Raw genomic sequence first — 10,387 nt, 5'->3', positions numbered from 1 at the left:
CACCGTAGAAGTGAGTTATAGGAGTGATGCTTGAACTGAGATGGCATTCCACAATTTTGGAAACATGATGGCTAGGGATGGGGACAAACTCACTGCAACTTTATGATTCAACATTGAGGGAAATGGCGTTTTGTTTTGAAAGAAGCGCGGTGGCTCACGCCTGTAATCCCAGCACTTTGGGAGGCCGAGGAGGGCAGATCATGAGGTCAGGAGATCGAGACCATCCTGGCCAACATGGTGAAACCCTGTCTCTGCCAAAAATACAAAAATTAGCTGGGCGTGGTGGCATGTGCCTGTAATCCCAGCTACTCGAGGGGCTGAGGTAGGAGAGTTGCTTGAACCAGGGAGTCAGAGGTTGCAGTGAGCCGAGATCATTCCATTGCACTCCAGCCTGGTGACAAAGCCAGACTCCATCTCAAAAAAAAAAAAAAAAAAAAAAAAAAAAAAAAAAAGCAGCACTTTAATGTGTATTTGGTTGTGTTCAAGCAAACTCTATTTGGAATGGAGGTATTTGAGACAAAGAGGAGCCAAGTAACTCTATAAAATAATATGACGGGTTGTCTTGTCTATATGCAGAGTTGCATCTCAGAGATAATTATTTCATTGGACTTGGAGGACCCTCTGGGAGATTTCTCTCTTTTTTGGACCCCAAAATGTATCAGGGAAGCCAGATTCTAGGTAGAAGGAACATGGTCAAAGCATTTGGGGAAAAGCAGACTGGCCCCTGAAATGTGGGACAAATTAGGAGTTAAGGACAAAGATGGCTAGGACTTCCTAGCTCTAAGGTTTAAGCTTTCTGTTTCTATTTTGTAATTCCCTTTTGCTATCTTTGAGCTTTCAGAAAATTCCAATCAATATTGCAGTCTGGTCTTATGTTCTGGGAGACTAAAGGAGGGGTCTGGGTCTATGCAGTGGGGGAGCCAGCGACTGGAGAAGCCAGGGGTGGCTTAGAGGCAGTGGAAAAGTTGTCCATCCAGGGCAACCTGATATGGCAAACAGGCCTGATCTTTGGAATGTGGATGCATTCCTGGGTGATTCTTAGAAACACCTGGGGTAGGAGAAGCCCACTAAAGACTGGCTTTCCTGCAGCCTCCTGGGATAGGAGCTAAGGTTGTAGCTATTTGCATGTTAAGGGAAGAGTCGAGCCTTGAAGGCTGGAGAACTTGGGGACATGAGTATCACATCAGTGTTAACTCTGGTGGGTGGCCAAGTGGCCATATTTGCATGTCTCACTTTCAAACTGGGCAGCAGTGGTGCTAGCACAAGATCCCTCCTGCTGGAGCCTCTGCAGAAGACCAGGCAGCCTGCTCTCCCACAGTCACGTGAGCAGATGTCCTCTCCTGCCTCCATGAACCATCCCGTGTGGTTACCTGGATGCCATGATATCCCCCTGCCCCACCGTAGTGCTTTCTCTGAACTGCATTTTAGAGTGAAGCCATCAACCTCCACTGAAGGCTGAGAAATGTGTCTTCTGTAAGCATGTTGTTGAAGCTGTCATTTGCAACCTTAAAAGTCTCCTTTTGGTGGAACTCTAAGGAGACACTTCTTCCTCATCTTCTTATCAGAAGGAGTAGTTCAGCTCCTCGGGGGCTGGCTTCTTTTTTTTTTTTTTCTTTTCATTTTTAAGTTACAACTTTTTAGAATTGTGGTAAAATGCACACGACAGAAAATTTACCATCTTAATTGTTTTTATGTGTGTAGTTCTGTGGCAGTCAATGCCTATACTGCTGTGCCACCCTCACCACCATCTATCTCCTGAACTCTTTTCGTCTTCCCAAATGGAAACCTTGTACCCGTTATACAATAACTCCTCATTCCCCTTCTCTACACTTCCTGGCAGCCAGCGTTCTACTTTCTCTCCCTATGAATTTGACTCCTCTGGTTACCTCCTCTAAGAGGAATCAGACAGTATTTGTCTTTTTGTGACTGGCTTATTTCATGGTTCTGGTTTGTTATGATCACTGAATTCTCTAACAAATCAGATGTCTCTCCTCCCCCCATCTTTTTGCTTTGCCATGGCAGCTAGAAAACAAAGGCAAATCTCTGCCTGATCCAAAATAAGCATATGTGCTAGAAATTTAGCTAACTTTATTTCATTATTATTATTTTTTTTGAGATGGTGTTTCGCTCTTGTTGCCCAAGCTAGAGTGCAGTGGCACAATCTCAGCTCACTGCAACCTCCGCCTCCCAGGTTCAAGCGATTCTCCTGCCTCAGCCTCCCAAGTAGCTGGGATTACAGGCGCCCGCCACCATGCCTGGCTAATTTTTGTATTTTTAGTAGAGATGGGGTTTCACCACGTTGGCCAGGCTGGTCTCGAACTCTTGACCTCGTGATCCACCCACCTCGGTCTCCCAAAGTGCTGGGATTACAGGTGTGAGCCATCCCGCCCAGCCCACTTAGCTAACTTTAAAGGAGACTGGTCCATGCATGCCATGAAGGTTGAGTACGGTGTTTGCAGTCAGGAGACCTCAAAACCTGTCACTGCCATTCACTAGCAGCGTGGCTTTGGGATAACTGATTCACCTCTCTGAAACTCCATTTCCTGCTGTAAAAGAGGGATAATAATACCGTTCTTTCAGAGTTGTTGTCAGAGTAAGGGAGTAACCACAAAGTTAATAACACGTTGTTTTTACAATAATCATTATGGAGAAAACTGATTATTAGACATTATCCCCTGAATCCAGCTCTTTGCAGCAACTTTGTGTTTCCTCTCTTGAGTTAATTTTTACAAATCTCAGAGAATTAATGCTGAAGGACTTTAAAAGGTCGTCTGGACCATGGTTCCCAAAGCTGACTGACATCAAAGTCACCTGCAGAGCTTTAAAAGGCATTTAAAGTGGAGGCCAAGGACCCTGTATTTTTCGGTGGCTTTCCTGGTGGTTTGGCTTTGTCTACTGATGGACATTTGAGCTACCCCTGCTCTAGACCCTCTCTCTGGTATTTGCCGAGAACATTTTCCTGCTATTTCAGGCAGGTGAAAACCCATCCCGTGTTTACAGTTTTCACCAACCAGGACTCCACACCCTGCTGCAGAGTTCACATAGTGTCTGATATCCTCGCAGGGCTCCACTCTTCCTTTTGCATTCTCTGCTTATGTCTCCAAAGATCTTGAATGGCTTGTGATGATTGTCCAGCCAGTTTCTTTGTCTCCCAATCTGGTTACTATCATGATCGTCTCCTTTGGGAGATGGATTCTACCATTTGTCTCTTCTCGTTATTCTCCGAGGCTAGAGGTTTGCTAGACTCTAACTTCAACTCTTCATTCCTTCCCCACACTTTCTCCCGTCTGGAGTTTGGGTTTATTTTTCTTCCTGCCTAACTACTCCTAATATACTAAGTCAATAAACAGATTCTCTGTGGTTACATATGGCAAACAGCTGAAATTTACAGTTGAGAGTAAAATTTCCTCATTTGGGAAAAAACCCATCATTTCACAGATTTAGAAAGTGGTCATTCTGATCTCCAGGGCAAATAAAAAGTGTTTTATAACCTTCCACAAAAGCTTATGCCTTGATTAAATTTTTATTATGAATTATTAATTAAACCAAGGAAATGCAGAGGCCTAAACCATTGCTTAAATTTGCTCCAGATTGAGACACAAACCAAAGGCGGCAAGAAACCCTGAAGGGGAGGTTTAATGATGAGCAACACATATAAAACTATCTGCACACTTCCATCTGCCAAAGGCTCCAAACCAGCCATGTAAATGAGCCCATGTGCCCACACCCAGACAGAGGCTGGCAATGGGCCTGGAAGAAACAGGACCTCCTCGGCTTCTCTCTCCTGGGGTCTGTGTTTGGGGCACTGTGCTGTTAGAGACACAGGGGCTTATCTACCTCATGAGCAGCTATGGTTAGAGGGAGTAGCTGGTAGTAGTTCAGAAAAGCAGCCTGGTGTCTTGGAAGCTGAGCCAGAGGTCAGGAGAAGTGGGTCACTGCTCTCTGGATGGAGTGATTGATCCAACCAGAGCCAACCAATACAGTTGTGCAGGTTACCTGGAGGCCGGGCCCAGTGGGTGCTGACATCCAGCTTATATCCTACCCACCAAGCCTTGCTCCTTGCTGTAGAGCTGCGCCCACTATGAGGAGGGAATACCTTTTTCTGACTTGAACAAGGGAGTCTCATGGCCTTGCTTGGAGGCTGACAGTGTGTGTATGGGGTGAGTGGGAGGGATGGGGCTGCATTCTTCTTTCTCTTAGAACACAGAGGTGTTGTTTGGGCAAGTGGTAGCCTAGAACTGAACCAGTAGATACTGGGGATGCAAAGCTGAACAAGACTCTCATTCAAAGAGCTCAGAGTACCTTGACGAAGCAGACAGATATGCAGAGTATTGTAACATGTGGGGACAAGTACAGGACAAGTGCTGTAACATGTGGGGACAAGTACTGTACCCAGATGGGACTGGACAGTGGGGAATCAGAAGCTTTCTTGGGGATGATGTCTAAATGAGTCTTGAAAAGTTGGAAGTTGGAACGGGTTGGGATGAGGGTCTAAAGAGTGAGAAGGCACTGAAGGTAAACAGAACTACGAGATCAAAGTCATGGAGGATGAAGGAGCATGGTCCAAGAACTCTCAGGGAAGACATGGGGATTCTGTGGGGGTTCCCCACTTCATGTGGTTGCAGTTGAAGACATTTTCAAGTATGAGCAGTTATTCAAATATGAACCAAATGGGCGATGCCCATTCCCCTCCCCAGTGACCAAGACTGGAGGGCTTGAGAACTCCAAGTTCCCAGCATGATACTTGGCGTCTGAGTGCTACTTTCTTCCCCTTCCTCATTTCCTCCTGCCCTTTCATTTTTAATATGAAAACACTTTAATATGAAAACATAAAATATATACATCTGTGTATCTTTCATAACTTTCAAAAAAGAGCTAAAAAATGTGAAGTGAAGGGTAATAGCATGATGCTTTGGCTATGGTCGGCTCCCCATGATTTTGTGTCCCTGCTTCTGGGCTGGCTTCTTAGAGCGGATTGTGATTGTGCCCCAGCAAGAAGCTGGCCTCTGGATCAATCACTGCAGAAACAGTCAGGAAAGGGGAGCTTGCCTCAGTAAGCAAAAGTCACCATTATCTGATTATCTTTAGGGATTCCCTACTCTCTGGATAGCTAGTCATCACTAGAGAAGATTCTGCATGGAGACAATATAACATTTATTTGGCTTTTATTTTTACTGAATTCAGTGCTCAAGGACAGTGGCACATTGACAACACTGCTTCCTAGCATGACATCACATAAATAAGTTTGAAGATACTGCTTAATAAGAACCCTTTAAAGATAAGAGAAATGGTAGAAAGAATTGAAGGATGCTATTTCCTTTTTAATATCTGCCATGAATCATAGTCCAGAGAGAAGACAGAAAGCCAAGGCACGCAGGGACCAGGCACTAGCACAGGGGTCAGGAGGTGGGCGTTCACAGGGGGTACAGCTCAGATCCCTGCGTTTGCTTTGGCCTGAGGCTGGGCAGACAGGAACATGGAAAGCTATGGAGCTGGTCTGAAGGGTAGGGTGGGGTGGTTAAGCCTTTGCTGGCATATGGCTTTGCAATCTTGTACACTGAATAAATCCATCAGAGCACTGCATCCACTCACCCAATTAGCCTGCACCTCATGAACACCTATTGTGAGGCCAGCACCATGGGGAAACTGAAAGAACCAGACATTCTACCACCACGGAGGAATGACCTCACCCTGGGTGGTAACTCTTCCCTTCTGCTCACCTACCCAAAGGGAAAAGAAAGTGCAAGGTTCCTAGTTTACATTGAGTTTCTTGAGGGAAAAAAGGCTCTTGGTAAAACAATGCCTTATTCCTTTCTTTTGGAAGTTCCTTCTGCAGAATACAGCTTAATTGTGGGTCCCCAAAAGGCCCCCGAAGAATTAAAAAAAAAAAGGGTGGTGTCAGGTGAGGGTTTTAGGACATAGAAGGTCACTTTTGGTTGTTGTCCTGTTGAGCCAACTGCTTTACTAACTGGAGTTAGTAAACTCGCTCAAGCTGGAGGGTGAGGGAATGGGTGGGGCTGAGGCTGGAGGTTGGTCAGTAGTTGACCCCCAATGATCTTGTTTGAGGAAAACTCCTGTGATCCCCCATCAGAATATTTTGAAGGTGGAAGAGTCTTCTGGTGGGAAGGGAGAAGAGTGGGAGGAGGAAATAAGCAACGGGCAGCTTCCTTTCTTGACAGATGGAAAATAAAGGGCCTGTCCACAGCTCGGCGAACTGCCGTGGACCTCCCAGCGGGGCTGCTTTCTGAGGCGATGGTCTCCTCGCTCCTTAGCCAGGCTGGTGGAACCAGCGACTGACGCTGGAAAGGAGTTGGAGGATGGAGGTTTGTGGCCAGCGAATGAGAGGTGTGGGGGAGGGGGAAGAGGAAAAATGTAAGGGAGGGAGACGGTTCTTCAATGAAACCTCTGGCCTCTTTTAAACCATAAAGAGGTCTGGGCTGGTTTGATTCCAGTCCTTAAAATAGCTCAGTAGGATCTTAGGGATTATTTAGGTCAAATCCCTGAGAGGTGAGGAAACTGAGGCCCAGAGGTCCCACTTGCCTTTGGTCATGGGGTGAGTATGTAGCCCAGAAGGGTCCCAACTCCTGTGAGCTGCGATTCATGCTGTTATCTTTGCTGGGGAGGCCTGAAGTTCCTTTAGCTTGTCCCTGATGAAGCAGAGGAAGAGCCCACGAGGAAAGCATTCATCTCAGAGTTAGGTGACGTTGGCTTTGGGGTCTAGTTGCCCATTTCTTCCACTTGCCAACATCTTTCCCAAGCCTGCCAGACCGGGGCGCAGTACCACCCCCTTGCTGCCAGACAGATGGCCTGTCCTGGGAGCAGGAAGGGGAGTTCAAGGCAAGCAAGGCCCACTGGGAGCCCCCTGCTAGAAGTGCTCTCCCCTTCCTTCTTTTGGAGGTGGCAGTTACTGGGCAGCATGACCCTGAGGAGGAGATAAGCTGCCTCTGATAGGAAGGTTTTATCTTTGAGGTTATTGCAAATGTGCCTGACTTCTTCATCTGGTTCTGTCCGGATCTGAACTGGTAGCCAGATAAACTGTTTGCAGCCCCATTTCATGTATTTATCAAGTCTAAACAATTGTCAGGAGGCAATTATCCCCCCAGGAAGCCAATGGCAGATAAGCAGTGCCCCGCAGTCTGGTTCCAACCATGGAATCCGTAAGTTGTCCCTCCTTGCCCTGTGCAGATTTTCTCCTCTGTCCCTGCTGCTCTAAATTTTAAAGGAGGTTTGATGTTCCAACACATTTGTTTTGGTGTTCTTTGCCCATAGCCCCAAATAAAATCTAATGGTTTTTATAGGTGGATAAATCCTTTTTAAAGGCTCTTTTGTTATCACCACGGGGTTTGTGAGCACTAAAACTGGGTTTTAAGGGATCAGTGAAACCTTAGAATCACGGTTTGCTGTATCTGGAAGGAACTGTGACCACTCGGTACAGCCCCTTCAAGCGGTAGATGAAGAGGTTGAAGCAGGAAGGGATTTGATGGCTTGTGAAGGGAACGTGCTCTTCAGAGTTGGGCAGACGTGCAGCTGAAGCTTGGTCTGGCCACTGATCTGCCGCCCAGCCTTGGGTAAACTCCTGGAGCCCGTTTCCTCACTGATTACATGGCGATACCAATCCAGACTCCACAGTACTGTGAGAGGTAGTAAAACTCCCTCTGGTCAAGGTCACACAGACAGCTGCGGGGCAGAGCTAATACCAGAACCTTAGTATCCGGGCTTCCAGGTCTTTATCCTTTCCATTATTCTGCAGGAGGTCTTCAGGCTACTGTTAAATAAAAAGTAAAGCTTCTACTTTGTCCCACCCAAAATTCTAGTTCAGTGTTTCCCAGACAAAGCACCTCCAGCAGGTCTGAGGCTCAGTTCTATGTGGGGACTCATGTTTATACGATGATAGCATCTATATTTTTTCTGGATGAACTAATAATCGACTTGCCATTGTATTTAGGAAAAACCAGACATCACCTCATGGACGTCTAATTGAAAGGGACCGTCAGTTATTCCATTCATTCTGGCAAATTTTCTTTTTAGCTTTGGTTGCAGCAGGAAGAGAGAAACGTCTGGGGGCTTTTTGTCTGGTGGAAAGGCATCACTGGTCCACAGCCGGGGACCCCTGGATGACCCATCCCAAGGTCCCAGCCCGAGTCTGAAGTCCCAGGGCTGGTCGCAGGCCGACCTTGCAGCCCTCGCCAGAGCGTTGTCTGCACCTCGGACACTAGGTGGCGCCACAGGAACATCCTCGCGGCCCGAGGCGCGGTCGCAGCCGGGGAGCACTCACCGCGGTGCTGTGGAATTTTCTGTTTTTTTCACGCAACGTCGGGCATCCTGCTGGCGCCCTCTCGCCACCGTGCCCTCCCGTCAGAAGCCCGGCTCCTAGCCGGGGAAGGCCGGGTGCTGGTCTGCCAGGAGCTGGGACTTGCGCCCCATGGAGTGTCGGGAGTCTCCAGTGCCACGCATTCAACACCACAGGGCCAGGCTGTTTGCTCCCCATCGGTCGCTGCCCCCAGCACCCCGGGTTATTAAGGACTCATTAGCTTGGAGCGGCATCATTACAAGGGTGTGGGGTACTACATATACTCCGTATTTTTCTATTTTCGAAAGGCTGCAGGCGCGATGCACAGTGCGCTTGAACAGTGCGGCCTCGTGCTAGCCGGAGGAGCGAGCAGGGGCCGGGCAGGGGCTGCTCAGCCAGGCGGTCCCCGCGCGGCGGCCTCGGGAGGCCCTGCCGTCGTCCTTCACCGCTGGAGGCGGGTGCGGGGCGCTTCCCCTCCTCAGGGCCCTCAAACCGCAAGGGAGTTTCCGCTTGCCAGTCGATGGTCGTCCTCTCCCATTCCCGGCTGCATCTCCATTTACCCGTCGCCCATTTCCTCTGCCCATCCAGGCTCCTTGGCTCCGCTGGGGTCTCCGTTCCCTTCTCCCGGTCCCCCCGCCAGGTCGCGGCTCCTTTGTCCAGGACTCCGCAGGGGCTTCACCCAAGGGCGCTGGTTTAGGCCGGATCTGGGGTCCCTCGTCACTCCCAGGCTTCTTCCACTTCCGGATTCTGGAGAACCGGGAATCAAGTCCTGCCCGTGCCTCTCCTTCCTCCGTGCTGAAAGCACACTTCAGGCACGCTTCCTGTCCGCCCAGGCATCAGTTCTGACAGAGAGCTGAGAACAAGGAGTTTCTTTTTCTTCCCCCAAAGTTGCCTTTTGTAAGGACTATGTCTGCACCAGGGCTTGATACATGTTGCTACTCCTGGGAGTATGAGACTGGGAAGTTGATGGAAATGTCAACATTAGCTTTAATGGTGAGGCCAAAGGGAGAATGGACCCAGCATCAAGCCTGGGTAGAGGAGAACGCGAGAGGGAGGACCAGAACCAGGGCCCCCTGTTCACTGCCTTGGGGTGTCTGAATCCTGCCTTTGCTGTTGGTGAGCTCTAGGACTATGGGTAAGTTGGTTAACTTTTTGAGCCTCAGTTTCCTGTTCTGTCAAGTGGGAATACAACTCCCTAGCTCACAGAGTTGTGGTGAGGATTATGAACTATTATGCATCTACAGTGTCCTCCCCGCACGTGAAAAGGCTCAGTAAATGGTAACTGTTATCATGGTCCAATCTAAACTTCCGTGCTTGCCTTTCACCAAATTGATGTTACAGAAATCAAAAGGTTCCTGTTTTTCCCACCTTGTTTGGAATTAGGAAAAACTTTCCCTGCGCCGTTAATGTTTTATAGGCCTCTTCTCTCCAAGACAGAAAGGAAGAGAGGGTAATGGGGCTTATTTTTTTCTCCCAGGACTCTTGAGGAAGGATTCAGGATGCGGCTGTGCCACTGGGGATAAAGGGTATAACACTGGGGCAGGTCAGCTTCCTCGTTGGTACAGTGGGACTCTTATACAGGCCCCTTTCTTTCCAGCACCAGATACTGCTACACCATCTCATTGGCATGGACCTATATGTGGCAGCAAGTCCATCTCATCGCTTTTGGTGAAAGTCAGCACAGTTTGTAAAGATTCTCATTGTGAGAATGGGTAAACCACCCCTTTTATTAAAAATCAAACCAGAGATTCCTTTACCTATGAGTACCTCCTGCTGCTAAAAAGCAGCAGCTAAAAAGCAGCAGGAGGTATTGATAAGGGAAGTCCTATCTAATTTACTGGTTTAGAGAATGACTGTCCTCATTTTAAGAGTTAAACATTAACCCCATTAACACCTCTGAAAAACCCTCCCAACATGTTTATCTCATTGACATCATGGGGTTGGAGGTCACTGTAGACGAGGAACTGGGACACCAAAAGGAGAAACTCTGGCCACCCTTGCACCCTGTTTCCAATGCTGGTCCAGCATCACCCACAGATGCTAAGGAGCGCTGGAGACCTTACCAGCCCCTGTGATTGGTCACCTTACTCTTCCATG

At 48.2% G+C, this 10,387-nt stretch overlaps 1 pseudogene; it reads left to right on the top strand.

Annotated features, from left to right (window-relative positions):
* Positions 1-6,548: 6,548 nt before the first annotated feature.
* On the top strand, positions 6,549-9,329 carry LOC114671731 (uncharacterized; annotated as a pseudogene).
* Positions 9,330-10,387: the final 1,058 nt, after the last annotated feature.

Source organism: Macaca mulatta, chromosome 1 (genome assembly GCF_049350105.2).
Source record: "Macaca mulatta isolate MMU2019108-1 chromosome 1, T2T-MMU8v2.0, whole genome shotgun sequence".
NCBI lineage: Eukaryota > Metazoa > Chordata > Mammalia > Primates > Cercopithecidae > Macaca > Macaca mulatta.
Note: the sequence above shows the minus strand (reverse complement) of the source record. Positions and strands in the feature narration are given on the sequence as shown.